The sequence below is a fragment of the Bubalus bubalis genome, chromosome 22, assembly GCF_019923935.1.
Source record: "Bubalus bubalis isolate 160015118507 breed Murrah chromosome 22, NDDB_SH_1, whole genome shotgun sequence".
Classification (NCBI taxonomy): Eukaryota; Metazoa; Chordata; class Mammalia; order Artiodactyla; family Bovidae; genus Bubalus; species Bubalus bubalis.
This window is the reverse complement of record NC_059178.1, coordinates 39,230,618-39,247,710: the sequence shown is the minus strand read 5'-3', so window position 1 is coordinate 39,247,710 and position 17,093 is coordinate 39,230,618. Positions and strand designations below refer to the sequence as shown.

At 38.6% G+C, this 17,093-nt stretch overlaps 1 protein-coding gene across 4 annotated transcripts in view; it reads left to right on the top strand.

Moving 5' to 3' along the window:
* Nucleotides 1-17,093, top strand: part of NOL4 (nucleolar protein 4) — a 563,001-nt gene that overhangs the window by 52,839 nt on the left and 493,069 nt on the right. The window lies entirely within an intron of this gene.

The following is a 17,093-nucleotide window of genomic DNA, read 5'->3' as shown; positions in this document are numbered from 1 at the left end:
TCCTGCCCCCAATCCCTCCCAGCATCAGAGTCTTTTCCAATGAGTCAACTCTTCCCATGAGGTGGCCAAAGTACTGGAGTTTCAGCTTCAGCATCATTCCTTCCAAAGAAATCCCAGGGCTGATCTCCTTCAGAATGGACTGGCTGGATCGCCTTGCAGTCCAAGGGACTCTCAAGAGTCTTCTCCAACACCACAGTTCAAAACCATCAATTCTTCGGAGCTCAGCCTTCTTCACAGTCCAACTCTCACATCCATACATGACCACAGGAAAAACCATAGCCTTGACTAGATGGACCTTTGTTGACAAAGTAATGTCTCTGCTTTTGAATATGCTATCTAGGTTGGTCATAACTTTTCTTCCAAGGAGTAAGCTTCTTTTAACTTCATGGCTGCAGTCACCATCTGCAGTGATTTTGGAGCCCCCAAAAATAAAGTCTGACGCTATTTCTACTGTTTCCCCATCTATTTCCCATGAAGTGATGGGACCGGATGCCATGATCTTCGTTTTCTGAATGTTGAGCTTTAAGCCAACTTTTTCACTCTCCACTTTCACTTTCATCAAGAGGCTTTTGAGTTCCTCTTCACTTTCTGCCATAAGGGTGGTGTCATCTGCATATCTGAGGTTATTGATATTTCTCCCGGCAATCTTGATTCCAGCTTGTGTTTCTTCCAGTCCAGCGATTCTCATAATGTACTCTGCATATAAGTTAAATAAATAGGGTGACAATATACAGCCTTGACGTACTCCTTTTCCTATTTGGAACCAGTCTGTTGTTCCATGTCCAGTTCTAACTGTTGCTTCCTGACCTGCATACAGATTTCTCAAGAGGCAGGTCAGATGGTCTGGTATTCCCATCTCTTGAAGAATTTTCCACAGTCTATTGTGATCCACACAGTCAAAGGCTTTGGCATAGTCAATAAAGCAGAAATAGATGTTTTTCTGGAACTCTTTTGCTTTTTCGATGATCCAGTGGATGTTGGAATTTGATCTCTGGATCCTCTGCCTTTTCTAAAACCAGCTTGAACATCAGGAAGTTCACGGTTCATGTATTGCTGACCTGGCTTGGAGAATTTTGAGCATTACTTTACTAGCATGTGCTGCTCCTGCTAAGTCGCTTCAGTCGTGTCCGACTCTGTGCGATCCCATAGACGGCAGCCCACCAGGCTCCCCCATCCCTGGGATTCTCCAGGCAGGAACACTGGAGTGGGTTGCCATTTCCTTCTCCAATGAATGAAAGTGAAAAGTGAAATTGAAGTCGCTCAGTCATGTCCGACTCTTAGCAAGCCCATGGACTGCAGCCTACCAGGCTCCTCCGTCAACGGCATTTTCCAGGCAAGAGTACTGGGTGGGGTGCCATGAGTGCAATTGTGCGGTAGTTTGAACATTCTTTGGCATTGCCTTTCTTTGGGATTGGAATGAAAACTGACCTTTTCTAGTCCTGTGGCCACTGCTGAGTTTTCCAAATTTGCTGGCATATTGAGTGCAGCACTTTCATAGCATCATCTTTCAGGATTTGAAACAGCTCAACTGGAATTCCGTCACCTCCACTACCTTTGTTCGTAGTGATGCTTTCTAAGGCCCACTTGACTTCACATTTCAGGATGTCTGGCTCTAGGTCAGTGATCACATCATCATGATTATCTGGGTCATGAAGATCTTTTTTGTACAGTTCTCCTGTGTATTCTTGTTACCTCTTCTTAATATCTTCTGCTTCTGTTAGGTCCATACCATTTCTGTCCTTTATCGAGCCCATCTTTGCATGAAATGTTCCCTTGGTATCTCCAATTTTCTTGAAGAGATCTCTAGTCTTTCCCATTCTGTTGTTTTCCTCTATTTCTTTGCATTGATCGCTGAGGAAGGCTTCCTTATCTCTTCTTGCTGTTCTTTGGAACTCTGCATTCAGATCTTATATCTTTCCTTTTCTCCTTTGCTTTTCACTTCTCTTCTTTTCACAGCTATTTGTAAGGCCTCCCCAGACAGCCATTTGCTTTTTTGCATTTCTTTTCCATGGGGATGGTCTTGATCCCTCTCTCCTGTACAATGTCACAAACCTCATTCCATAGCTCATCAGGCACTCTATCTATCAGATCTAGGCCCTTAAATCTATTTCTTTAGCTTAGGAAAAGGTAAATGGGAAAATTTAGCTTAAATCTCATACCCTAGATATATTGTTCTTTATGTCTGTGACACATTGTATATTCACCAATTACATTTTCCTTTCATTTCTGCTGAGTAAGCCATATCTTTCTCATTCCATTACTTTTGGTTTGGTCATGTGATTTGTTTTGGCCGATGGAATGTGAGCAGGTGTGATATGCCGTCATCCCTTTGTATCCACTAGGAGTTGGTTCCAGGACTCCGTCAGATATCAAAATCCAAGGATGCTCAAGTTCTTTGTATAAAATGGGTAGTATTAATACAGTTGGCTGCCTATATCCATGGATTCTGGGTCCACCATACAAGGGCCAACTGAACTGCACATCAGAGCACATCTTCAAATATGCTCATTTAGTGTTGGTTTTGTTCCTTTTATGCCCAGCCTTTACTTGAAAAGAACACGACCCAGAGAGTAGTTGTCTTTGAACTGGGTTCCAAAATAAGAAAACTAACAGAGAAGAACCGAACAGAACCTATCAGAGCCACAGCTGACTTGCTGACCCCAGATATTTGAACAAGAAGTAAGCATTTGCCATTGTAAAGTAATAAGGTCTATGTATTTGATCATTATTGCTGCAGTAACAAATTAACACCAACTTTGCAGCATAAACAGCACAAATTTATCTTATAGTTCTATAGATAAAGTCCAACATGAGTCTAACTGGTTAAAATCAAGGTGTTGGCAGGGCTAGGTCCATTTCTGGAGGTTTTAGGGGAGAATCTGTTTCTTTGCCTTGTCCAGCTTCTAGAGGTGGTGCATATCCCTTGGTTGGTGGTTTCCTTCCAACTTCTTTAGAGCCAATGACATTGTATCTATTTTCCCACAGCTACATCTCCCAGCAGATTCTTTTTCTGCCTTCCTCTTTCACTTTTAAGTATTCTTATGATTTCACTGGGCTCATTCACTGAATTTGGATGATCTCTGAAACTTAAAGGTCAGCTGCATAGCAACCTTAATTTCCATTTGTCCTGTAACCTTAGCATATTCACAAATTCTAAGGATTATGACAGGAATATCTTTGGGGGCAATTATTTTGCAGTGTGGGTATCATGCTCAAGGATGATATTACTAAGATAGCAGAGAACTAGCAACTACTTTGTAAATGTAGATAAAACAGTGACTTCCTGTGGTTGCTTGAAGTCATAAGAGAAAAGATAGAGAAGCAGAGAAGCAGAAGAGAAGCAGAGTCATATTGACTCTGATGGTCTGGCTCCATGTCTTATACTGACCCTAGCTGTGGGACCCTGGGCAAGTCATTTGATTTATTTCACTCTTAGTTCCTTTACTTTTAATATGGAAATACTCAACATTGATTCTGTTTATCTTTCAGGGCTACTAGAATCAAATGAAATAAAGTAGTATAAGGATATCTATCTATATATATATATGTATTCCATTTTTTCTTCTTTATTATGGCTGAATAATATACCATTGTGTGTGTGTGTGTGTGTGTATATATACACATGATATTTTTATATCTGTTAATCAGTTGGTGAACACTTAGATTGTTTACATATCTTGGCTCTTTTTTTAAATTGAAGTCTAGTTTCTGTACAGCATAAATTATAGGTATACAGTGCAGTAATTCACAATTTTAAGGGTTATATTACAATTGTACTTATTATAAAATATTGGCTGTATTCCCTATATTGTCAAATATATCCTTGTAGTTTATTTTATACCTAGTACTTTGTATCTGTTACTCTGCTACTCCTGTGTTATTTACCTCTCTTCCCTCTCCCCACTGGTAACCACTAGTTTGTTATCTGTATCTGTAAGTCTTTTTTGTTCTATTCACTAGTTTATAGTATTTTTTTTAGATTCTACATATAAGTGATATCATACAGCATTTGTCTTTCTCTGTCTGACTTATTTCATTATCATAATACCCTCCAAGTCCATCTATGTTGCTGTAAATGTAAAAATTCGTTTCTGATGGCTGAGTAGTATATATTTATACCACACCTTATTTATGCAATCATCTGTTGTTAGATGCTTAGGTTGCTTCCATTTGTCTGCAATTGTAAATAGTGTTTCCATGAACATTGGAGTGCACATATCTTTTAGAACTAGTGTAAGACTTCATTCTTTTTTCTCTGTAATAGGATATATAGGTTGCTAATAGGGTCATCAGATTCAATTTTGCCCCAAATAGTCTTTTACATGGACCATGACTTCTGTGGCTATGCATGTATATTTGTGTGCTTTTAACTATGCTGTGACTACACATTCAGCTAACTTACCTTTCCAGTGAAACAGTACTGCAGGTTTCAAAGATGCACACCATCTTCATTTCTTCACCAGTGAGGACTATTAACAAATAGTAATACATGGGTAAAATTAAGATATTGTTTTTTAGTCACTAAGTCATGTCCAACTCTCCTGTGACCTCGTGTAGCTCTCCAGACTCCTCTGTCCATGGGAATTCCCAGGCAAGAATACTGGAGTGGCTTGCTATTTCCTTCCCCAGGGTATCTTCCCAACCCAGCAAGGGGACCCACATCTCCTGCATTGCAGGTGGATTCTTTACCACTGAGCAACCAGGGAAACCATCAAAATTAAGATACCAATTTCCATTAATGAAAACTCCCATGTTTTCAGAGAGAGAGAGAGATATGCTTATGTCTGTTTTTGTTGTATATTATAAAACTTTTATTTTATTTAGCCTTCCATATCATATCACAGCATGCTTGACATTCTAAGTTTTCAGTTCATAGGTTTTTTGAGAATAACCTCACAAACAGAATGATATATAAAATTGCTTTTTCCTTTTGTTGGGGGTTCAGCTTGGTGCTGATCCCCCTAGCCAGTTCCTAAGGCTTCCCTGGCTAAGTAGCAGCTGTCTCTGCCAATGGCAGCGAGATGCTCTTCTTAATATTTTGGTATCTTACCATTATATATAGGTTCATGAGAGATCATACTTTTATAGATATTTGAAAAATTTGTCTTTCTACATCTTTTATTCTTTTTGCCTGCTTTCACGTATTCTTTACTATTTAGATATATTTTAGATACAATTTATTTAAATGCATTCTTGTGTGTTTTTACTGGTGTATATATACACAAGTTATATGTGCTGTTATTTCAGGTCAAATTATGGTACTTGTCCAATGACAGAGCCACATTTTTAATAAGCTGTTTTCGAGAGATCACAAATTTGTTGGCTGAAAGCTGAATTTTTTCAGCAAAGCAGTGCATCAGAGAAAACTATCGCTTGTAAAAACATTTTCATGTTTAGTGCTGCTGCTGCTGCTGCTGCTAAGTCGCTTCAGTTATGTCCGACTCTGTGCGACCCCATAGATGGTAGTACAGGAGCCTACAATCATTCCATGAAAGTATGCTGTGCTATGCTAAGTACAAATGTGTGAATTAGTCCAAAGCATGGCACTAATAAAAAGTCCTATAATATACAAACTAAAAATTCAGAAGAACAAGAATGAAATTTCAGAGGTATACATGCCTTCCAAAATAAAAGGAGTTAATCATTCAGAGAAATAGTTATCTTGAAAATTCTGCTGCTGCTAAGTCGTTTCAGTAGTGTCTGACTCTGTGAGACCCCATAGATGGCAATTTAGTTCAGTTCAGTTCAGTCGCTCAGTCGTGTCCGACTCTTTGCAACCCCATGAATTGCAGCACGCCAGGCCTCCCTGTCCATCACCAACTCCCGAAGTTCACTCAGACTCACATCCATCGAGTCAGTGATGCCATCCAGCCATCTCATCCTCTGTTGTCCCCTTCTCCTCCTGCCCCCAATCCCTCCCAGCATCAGAGTCTTTTCCAATGAGTCAACTCTTCGCGTGAGGTGGCCAAAGTACTGGAGTTTCAGCTTCAGCATCATTCCTTTCAAAGAAATCCCAGGGCTGATCTCCTTCAGAATGGACTGGTTGGATCTCCTTGCAGTCCAAGGGACTCTCAAGAGTCTTCTCCAACACCACAGTTCAAAAGCATCAATTCTTCAGCGCTCAGCCTCCTTCACAGTCCAACTCTCACATCCATACATGACCACAGGAAAAACCATAGCCTTGACTAGACGGACCTTTGTTGGCAAAGTAATGTCTCTGCTTTTCAATATGCTATCTAGACAGCAATTAGTGCCTAGTAAAATGAAAGATCTCTATTCTCTTGTCCAGTTCTATTCTCTAAAGCTACATATTCTAAAATAGTTTTTGTTTTGAAGTTCATTTTGATGTTAGCCATTATATTGATAGTTTATAAGACAATAACTGCCTAAAATAACAAGATATAATAATTATTATAATTAGTAATTATCAAACACAATGCCTTATAAACAAATTAAAATTGCAGGCATTCACAATAGTATGTGTATGGTTGTATTATAATTAGTAATATCAACCAAAAGGGTATGCATTAAAAACAATAGGATGGTTGGGAAGAATGGAAAATGGGATTATGGGAAGACAATAAAGGAATATGTAAATTAATAAATGAGTCAAACAGGGGAGTATTTAATGTGGTATGAATTAAGGAGCATGATTAACTTAACCTCTGCACCAGGGGTTCAAAAATACTAATCTGTTTGCACTTCACCTTCTTTTGGAGGCAGTGTTTCAATTTAGGATGCGAATTATAATGACCTGAGGCTCTTCTAAATATGCCCACAGTTGTACACAACCCCTAGATTTTGTGACTTAATAAGGCTGGGGGAGAAATTTGTTGTTGTTCAGTCGCTCAGTCATGTCCAACTCCTTGCCATCCCATGGACTGCAGAACGCCAGGTTTCCCTGTCCTTCACCATCTCTCGGAGCTTGCTCAAACTCCTGTCCATTGAGTCGGTAATGCCATCCAACCATCTCACCCTCTGTTGTCCCCTTTTCCTCCTGCCTTCAATCTTTCCCAGCATCAGGGTCTTTTCTAATGAGTCAGCTCTTTGGATCAGTTGGCCAAAGTATTAGAGCTTCAGCGTTAGTTCCAATACTTTGGAGGAGAAATTAGGTATGTGTATTTTTTGTGACTAAATATTATAAAATGAACACATCTGTGTACAGTTAATCGAAAACATAGAACATCACGAACATCCCAGATGACCTTCTCTTTGTTAAAGTAGTACTTTTGAAAGCTCCAGATATGATTCTAATGTTTCCATAGGATTAAGGACCATTCTTCTGGCTCATAATCAGGCTGATGCCTTCTTCTCTCATGGCTTTCTTTCCCTTGCATTTGTTTTTATTTATTTTGCAGTTTTCCAAGCATTCATAGTAAGTAGTGATGATCCATAAACCTTCTCAGTCCTTTTATCTTAAAAATGTATCTATTTTCTTGTTTGATTGATAGATTTACTACATGTAGAATTATTATTTCAAATCATTTTCCACTCAAATTTGATAGCATTTTCCACTGTCTTTGAGCCTCTAATTTTGGTGAAATCAGTTTGATGTCATTTGTTGTACATATCTTTTTTTATTATCTCTTCCATGGAAGTTTTCTTGATTTCCTCTGAATCCTTGAAGACCTGAAATTTCACTGAAATGTATTGATATGTGCTTGATTCTGCTACCCAGCTCAACATCTGATAGGTCCTTAAGTTAAAAATATTTGCATTATTTCTTTATTTCCTTCCCTTCACTAATCACTGACTCCTTCTAAGAATGCCTGGCATTCTGGAATTGAACCTCAATGTTGTAAAGAAAAAAATTACATATGTGTATTATATATAACTAAAATATATTTACATATAACATAATTATATTCTACAGTATGAGAAATTTCTTAAATGTAATATTTCCAATACTAACCTTGATCTTAACTGGATTATTCCTTTATTCAGTTCATTGACTAAGACTCCATAATCACATATTTTTTAATTTCACAAATTTATTCTCTGGTAGTTCCCTTTTTAAAGAAATAACAGTCTATCCTTGTTTTCTGGATGCAATATCCTCTTAAACGTCTCTGAATAAACAAGTGGAATATTTTAAACTTTCCTTTTTGTTCTGAAATTTTTTCTGTTTCTTATAGGTTTAATTTTTTGTTTTATTCATTGTGATCTTTACCATTTTTGGTCTTCCTCCAATGTGTGGTGATCCTTAGATAAAAATCTGTATTGAATAAAGGATTAGAAAGATTAATGATCCATTTACATAGAGAAGATGTCAGTTACTACTGCTTTGTAAGTTACTAAGCATGAACCCTTCTAGGTGACTGGGGACTTGCATAATTAGGCAAATAAAGAGGACTTTGAAAGTGAACGAGTTAGTTGCTCAGTCCTGTCTGACTTCTTGTGACCCCAACCCCATGGACTGTAGCCCACGAGGCTCCTCTGTCCATGAAATTCTCCAGGCAAGAATACTGAAGTGTGTAGCCATTCCCTTCCCCAGGGGATCTTCCCAACCTAGGGATTGAACCTGGGTCTTCTGCATCACAGGCAGATTCTTTACTGTCTGAGCAACCAGGAAAGCCCAGATTAAAACTCTTTAGTGCATATATTTTTTTAGAGCTGTTTCTCCTCTTTCTTTCCTCAGCATCTGCTGTGTCTAAATCCATTCTCCTAGCCTCTCTCTCTCGGGCTCCTATAGGAATGGTAGGTTTATTCCCTAGGCAGATCAACTCCCTCTTTTAAAAAGTTATTTTGCTCTGAGTTGGCTTAGGTAATTAAAACATTATTTCTTAAGCATTTTAATTAAGTGGTCCATTCCAGATTTTGTCCTTGTTGAGTTGGAATTTGGAGCTAGTCCTTGGTTATCTTGGGGATAGAACTTTCATTTAGTGTTTAGGTCTAAGGTTTCTCCATCCTGTTTTACCCTTCAGTCTGATTCTTTTTATTAGCTAGGATTCCCTCAAGCTTTCTTCCATACTGATGGCTCACTTTTTTATTTTTAAATATTGTGATTTTCAATAAAAACATATATATACACATAATTGTGTGTATGTGTATATTTGTTGTTGTTCCATCGCTAAATCATGTCCGACTCTGTGACCCCATGACCTGAATCATACCAGGCTTCCCTGTCTTTCACTGTCTGCCTGAGTTGGCTCAAACTAGTGTCCATTGAGTCAGTGATGCCATCCAACCATCTCATCCTCTATTGTCTCCTTCTCCTCCTGCCCTCAATCTTTCCCAGCATCAGGGTCTTTTCCAATGAGTCAGCTCTTCACATCAGGTGACCAAAGTATTGGGGCTTCAGTTGCAGCACGAGTCCTTCCATTGAATATTCAGGGTTGATTTCCTTTAGGATCAACTGGTTTGATCTCTTTGCTGTCTAAGGGACTCTCAGAGTCTTCTCCAGCACTACAGTTAGAAAGCATCAATTCTTTGGTGCTCAGCCTTCTTTATGTCCACTCTCACCACAGCTTTGACTATGAGTATGTATGTGTGTGTGTGTGTGTGTGTATATATATATATATATATATATATGCTTAGTCGCTCAGTGATGTCCAACTCTTTGTGACTTCATGAACTGTAGCCTACCAGGCTCTTCTGTCCATGGGGATTTTCCAGGAAAGAGTACTGCAGTGGGTTGCCATGCCCTTCTCCAGGGGATCTTCCCAAATGGGGGATTGAACCCAGGTCTCTTGCATTGCAGGTGGATTCTTTACAAACTGAGCCGCCACCAGGGAAGCCACACACACACACACACACACATACACACACACATATACATATACATATATATATCTGAAGAGAAAGTGGACAGTGTTGTTTGCATAAATCTGACATCTTTCACTGGAAGTCCTGATGAGTATATAATAGATTAATTATATCATTAATCAAAAGGAAAGTACATATAGATATTGGAAAATTCTGTTATATCAGTGGCCATATTCAGTAAGTTTATTGCCTTAAACAGGACAATATACTGCTAAGAGAAAGCAATAGTGAAAATATCTGAGATATTTCAATGGAAAATTTAGAGGTATTAAATAAATAAACCCCAAATGATCTAATACATACAGTCAATGTGTTTTCAAGACAATAGACCAAGATTTTATAGATATGGATATCTAACTGTCTACTCATTCATCTGCCCATTTGTTTCTCTTTGTCCTGCTTTCCATCTCTCCAGAAAGTCTTAAAGCAATGATAAAAAACGCTCAAGTATCTTAGCCTTCCAGATAGAGAAGAAGATAATGGCCCTAAAACTCTTTAACTCAATATTGAAATTACATCAATAATTTATAACTCTTTTGTGCTATGAATCCCTTTGGTAGTCTGATATAACTTATGAACCCTTTTATGAATTAATATTTTTAAACGCATAAAATAAAACATACAGGATAACACTGGGAACTGAGTATATTGAAACATATTTGTTATAGTAACAAATTTGTTATATATTTCAAATTTCTGATGACTGTTCTGCCTCTTAATTAGTAACACCTGGTGATAATCAGATTATCGGTCTTTTCTAATAAATATTATCCACATAAAATAATACTGTTCTTCAGTCAGTTCAGTTCAGTTCAGTCATTCAGACATGTCCGACTCTTTGCAACCCCATGAATCGCAGCACGCCAGGCCTCCCTGTCCATCACCAACTCCCGGAGTTCACCAAGACTCATGTCCATTGAGTCGGTGAGGCCATCCAGCCATCTCATCCTCTGTCATCCCCTTCTCCTCCTGCCCCCAATCCCTCCAAGCATCAAAGTCTTTTCCAATGAGTCAACTCTTCATATGAGGTGGCCAAAGTACTCGAGTTTCGGCTTTAGCATCTTTCCTTCCAAAGAAACCCCAGGGCTGATTTCCTTCAGAATGGACTGGTTGGATCTCCTTGCAGTCCAAGGGACTCTTTTTCATTAATTTCAGAGCTTTCTTATTTCCCTTTTTTCTTCAATCTTGATCTTTATTCTAATTTATTCTGTTGTTATTTTTCTAGCATATTTAATTGGAATGTTATTAATTTCCAGCTTTTCTTCTTATCAGTATAAGAACATTAAGTCCATAAATGTTCCTCTGAATAAATCTTTACTGCATCCCATATTTTTGATATGTAGTGATATTATCATTGTCCCAATGTATTTTTCTGTTTCAGGATTTAATCATTGACTGAAGAGTTATTTAATAGCATATTTCTAAAGGTTCAGTGAATGATCAAAGTTAGTTGTTGTCCCCGCCTCTAGAAACCACTTATTCCTGAAGTATATTCTCATTGTTTTTTTGTTTTTTTGTTTTTTTTTTTTTTATTTCATGGCTGCCATCACCATCTGCAGTGATTTTGGAGCCCAAGAAAATAAAGTCTCTTATTGTTTCCATTGCTTCTCCATCTATTTGCTATGAAGTGATAGGATCAGATACCATGATCTTCATTGTTTGAATGTTTTTAAGCCAGCTTTTTCACTCTCCTCTTTCACTTTCATCAAGAGGCTCTTTAGTTCTTTGCTTTCTGCTATAAGGGTGGTGCCATCTGCATATCTGATGTTATTGATATTTCTCCCGGCAATCTTGATTCCAGCTTGTGCTTCATCCAGTCCAGCATTTCTCATGATGTATTCTGCATATAAGTTAAATAAGCAGGTGACAATATATAGCCTTGATGTACTCCTTTTCCTATTTGGAACTAGTCTGTTGTTCCATATCCGGTTCTAACTGTTGCTTCTTGACCTGCATACAGATTTCTCAGGAGGTCAGTCAGGTGGTCTGGTATTCTCATCTCTTGAATTTTCCAGTTTGTTTTGATCCACACAGTCAAAGGCTTTGGAATAGTCAGTAAAGCAGAAGTTGATGTGTTTCTGGAGCTCTCTTGCTTTTTCTTTTTGATCTCTGGTTCCTCTGTCTTTTCTAAATCCAGCTTGAACACCTGGAAGTTCATGGTTCATGTACTGTTGAAGCCTGGCTTGGAGAATTTTGAGCATTATTTTGCTAGCTTGTGAGATGAGTACAATTGTGCAGTAGTTTGAACATTCTTTGGCATTGCCTTTCTTTGGGATTGGAACAAAAACAGACCTTTGGTCCCTGCTGAGTTTTCCGAATTTGCTGGTATGTTGAGTGCAGGACTTTCACAGCATCATCTTTTAGGATTTGAAATAGCTCAATTGGAATTCCATCACCTCCACTAGCTTTGTTTGTAGTGATATTTCCTAAGACCCACTTGACTTCCCATTCCAGGATGTCTGGCTCTAGGTGGGTGATCATACATACCATTGTGGTTATCTGGGTCATGAAGATCTGTTTTGTATACTTCTTCTGTGTATTCTTGCCACCTCTTCTTAACATCTTCTGCTTCTGTTAGGTCCATACCATTTCTGTCCTTTATTGTGCCCATTTTTGCATAAAATATTCCCTTGGAATTTATAATTTTCTTGAAGAGATCTCTAGTCTTTCCCATTCTATTGTTTTCCTCTATTTCTTTGCACTGATCACCGAGGAAGGCTTTCTTATTTCTTCCTTCTATTCTTTGGAACTCTGCAGTCAAATGGGTATATCTTTACCTTTCTCCTTTATCTTTCACTTCTCTTCTTTTCTCAGCTATTTGTAAGGCCTCCTCCAACAACCATTTTGCCTTTTTGCATTCCTCTTTTTGGGGGATGGTCTTGATCCCTTCCTCCTGTACAATGTCATGAATCTCCATCCATAGATCTTCAGGCACTCTGTCTATCAGCTCTAATCCCTTGAATCTATTTGTCACTTCCACCATATAATCATAATGGATTTGATTTAGATCATACGTGAATGGTCTAGTGGTTTCCCCTACTTTCTTCAAATTAAGTCTAAATTTTCAATAAGGAGTTCATTATCTGAGCCACAGTTAGCTCCTGGTCTTATCTTTGCTGACTGTATAGAGCTTCTCTGTCATTGGCTGAAAAGAATATAATCAATCTCATTTGGTATTGACCATCTGGTGATGTCCATGTGTAGAGTCTTCTCTTGTGTTGTTGGAAGAGGGTGTTTGCTATGAGCAGTGCATTCTCTTGGCAAAACTCTGTTAGCCTTTGCCCTGTTTCATTTTGTACTCCAAGGCCAAACTTGCCTTTTACTCCAGGTATCTCTTGACTTCCTACTTTTGCATTCCAGTCCCCTATGATGAAAAGGACATCTTTCTCGGGTGTTAGTTCTAGAAGGTCTTGTATGTCTTCGTAGAACTGTTCAAATTCAGCTTCCTTAAAATTACTGGTTGGGACATAGACTTGGATTTCTGTGATATTGAATGGTTTGCCTTGGAAATGAAGAAAAGTTATGACAGCATATTAAAAAGCAGAGACATTACTTTGCTGACAAAGGCCCATCTAGTCAAAGCTATGGTTTTTCCAGTAGTCATGTATGGATGTGAGAGTTGGACTATAAAGAAAGCTAAAGTGCTAAAGAATTGATGCTTTTGAACTGTGGTGTTGGAGAAGACTTTTGAGAGTCCCCTGGACTGCAAGGAGATCAAACTAGTCCATTCTAAAGGAAATCAGTCCTGAATATTCATTGGAAGAACTGATGCTGAAGCTGAAACTCCAATACTTTGGCCACCTAATGTGAAGAAAAGCCCCTGATGCTGGGAAAGGTTGAAGGCAGGAGGATAAGGGGATGACAGAGGATGAGATGGTTGGATAGCATCACCGACTTGATGGACGTGTGTTTGAACATGTTGGGAGTTGGTGATGGACAAGGAAGCCTGGCCTGCTGTACTCTTTGCCCTACAAAGAGTAGGACACAACTGAGCGATTGAACTGACTGATTCACAGTGTTCTCTTAGTATTTTATCTTGGCTTGCTTTTGTCTGAAACTAAGGTTTATTTCATCTTCACTTTTTTCGTTTGTTTGTTTGCCAAACATCTGTATATCACATTCATTCCTAAATGATAGTTTTGGATAGAGATGAAATTCTGTCTGCTATCTATTTTTCTTCTTTGAATCTCCTTTTGGCTTCTAGTTTTGCTTTTGAGAACTTGTCTGTTTTGTTTTTCCTTCACAGAAAGTGTCTTTTTTCTTTGAATGCTTTAAAGTCTATCTTTAATAATCTGCAGTTTCACTGTAGCTACTGTCTTGTGTCTAGGTGTCTTTTTCTTTTTAGTAATTCTGTTGGAATTCCTTCGACCTTCTTAGCCTCAGAATTGGTGTCTGTATCAGTTCTCAAAAATTCCCAGCCATTATCACTTTGGCTATTGCCTTTTCTCCTATTCTCCCTGTTTCTCACGAACTCTGAATAAACATAGAATAACCTTTTTACTTTATATTCAGTATCTATTTTTCTTTCATATTTTCATTTCTTTATAACTCATATCTTTGTGCTGCATTCTGCATAATGAGTTAAATTCAATATTCTCCTTCATGAATTCTCTCTTCAAGTTAGCTAATGGGAGCTAATTTGTTTTTAGCCCATCTATTGAGTTTCTCATTTTGCTGATAGTCGTTTTCATTTCCAAAAGTTTTATTTTGAAATTTTGGAAACTACACCTGGTCAACTTTGATGGTCTATGTTCTATAGTCACATCCTTGCCATTTTTTTTTCTTTAAACCTACTTGTTTTATATTCCTTGCCTGATAATATCAACATTTGCCATCCCTGGTGTATTATTCTGCAGGTTAAAAAAATTTTTTCCCTACTAATTCTGCCTCTCTTTGATAATGGTTATTTTCCTCTTTGTGGGAATTTTGTGAGTATGAGGTTTAAAAGTCTCCCCTTCAGAGAAGATTTGTTTCTGGTTTCTGCACGTGAATATAGACACTAATGACCAAGAATCATTTAATATGTGACTTACGGATTTTGTAGACCAGATAGCTAGCATTAGGTAATTTCATTCCCAATCTCAGATAAGGATTCATTTATATTTGGGAAGTTTCTAGGAGAAATTTTCTTTTTATTTTCAACTCTATATAGATTAATGGTCAAATTAGGCAAATATCCTACTATGCTCCACTGTAATATATTTTTTTTCCCCTTTCAACACAGAGTGCACTGCCTTTCAGCATCCCTAATTCTATGTGGGATTCAACCTTCCTTTCGTGTGCTCCCTACCAGTAATTTTGATTGTTCTCCATGCCTGTGGCTCATTAAAGTCAAAGCTATATGTCAACATCATGTTCTTACCTCTCTGCTGCTGCTACTGCTGCTAAGTCACTTCAGTCGTGTCCAACTCTGTGTGACCCCATAGACGGCAGCCCACCAGGCTCCCCCGTCCCTGGGATTCTCCAGGCAAGAACACTGGAGTGGGTTGCCATTTCCTTCTCCAATGCATGAAAGTGAAAAGTAAAGTGAAGTCGCTCAGTCGTGTCCGACTCTTAGCGACCCCATGGACTGCAGCCCATCAGGCTCCTCCGTCCATGGGATTTTCCAGGCAAGAGTACTGGAGTGGGGTGCCATTGCCTTCTCCATCTTACCTCTCTAGATGTCTCCAAAAGCTCATATGTCTGTGCCAGCTCAGCCAGACATTTAAACATTATTTTAAAAATATCTGATGAGCACACCTGTGACTAGATTGTGGTTTCTAAATACTGTTTTGGAGAAATGACTGCTCTTTTAGGTCTGGCTTAGGGAAAGTACACAGTGAGCCTGCTACATCTTCTTGTGGCAGAAAACAAGCAAGCTCTCAAAGAAGGGAGACATGTCACAAGGACCCAGGAACTAGTTTTGGAACAGTTTAAGCATCAAAAAGAATAATGACTATAATTGACTGTAACCACTTAGTCTAAAAAATCTGTAGTGTCAGAAAGTGAGAGACATGCTACCAATGAGATTATTAACTTATCCTTGAAGTTTGTAATTAAAGGCAAAGTTAGGCATTTAGCATAAGTCTTGGAGGAAGTGAAGTTCAGCCTGTGGTCATGAGATAAAGTGCTCTCTTATTTTTATACAGATGTTTAAAAATGCTAATTGAAAAAGAAGATGAAATGATAGAATTCAAAAATGACATTTTTATAACCCTAAGTAAAATAGTTCAGTATAGGATCATCACTAGAGACTAAAATCATTAGGGGAAATGTTGAGATCAAAGTGTCACACTAAAACACCTCTTGCCAATTTCAATAGGCAGGAAAACAAAATCCTTGACAGTGGAGGGATCTGAAAGTCAACGTTTTGACCATGTGATGTAAAGTAGTTGCATTAACAGTGGGCCATATGGCATTTATACTTCCTGCTGATGTATCACAGGACATACAGAGTATTTTTGCCTGGAGTGCTACACCTGAATCAAGTCAAGGCTTGACATTTAACTTTCTGATTGTAAGAAATATAGAGAATTAGAAAAACAAGAAAAATGATACCATGAGGGAAAGGTGGATCTCAAAATGTAGAGCCTTGTTTACGCTAGCTAAGTCTCTGCAAAATGTCAGATGTTTTAGCAGGGGGAAAAGGTAGGAAGCATGAACTCCTTTCTTTTTGGTTGTGCTGGGTCTTCTTTGCTGTGCAAGGGCTTTATCTAGTGGAAGTGAGCCAGGGTGGGGGGGCGAGGGGGTTTGGGGGAGTTGAACTACTCTCTACTTGTGGTGCACAGGGCTTCTCATTGCAGCAGCTTCTCTTGTTGCTGAGCGTAGGATCTAGGTGCACAGGCTTCAAGAGCTGGAGCATGCAAGCACGGTAGTTAGGACTTGCTGGCTCTAGCACATGTGGGTTCAGTAATTGTGGCTTGTGGGGCCTAGAGCGTGCAGGCTCAGTAGTTTGGGCACATACGATAAGTCGACCCACAGCATGTGGGTCACAGACCAAGGATCTGGATGCATGCACTGGCAGGCAGATTCTTATCCGTGGTACCACCAGGGAAATCCAAGAAGCACGAATTTTGAACCAAAATTCAAAAAAGGGCTAAAAATATATTTTAGAAAAAATTGTGGCAAGAATATACAGAAAAACTATACAAAAAAGATCTTCATGACCCAGATAACCATAATGGTGTGATCAGTCACCTAGAGCCAGATATCTTGGAATGTGAAGTCAAGTGGGCCTTCACACTGGAATTCCAGTTGAGCTATTTTAAATCCTAAAAGATGATGCCCTCAATATGCCAGCAAATTTGGAAAACTCTGCAGTGGCCACAAGACTGGAAAAGGTCAGTTTT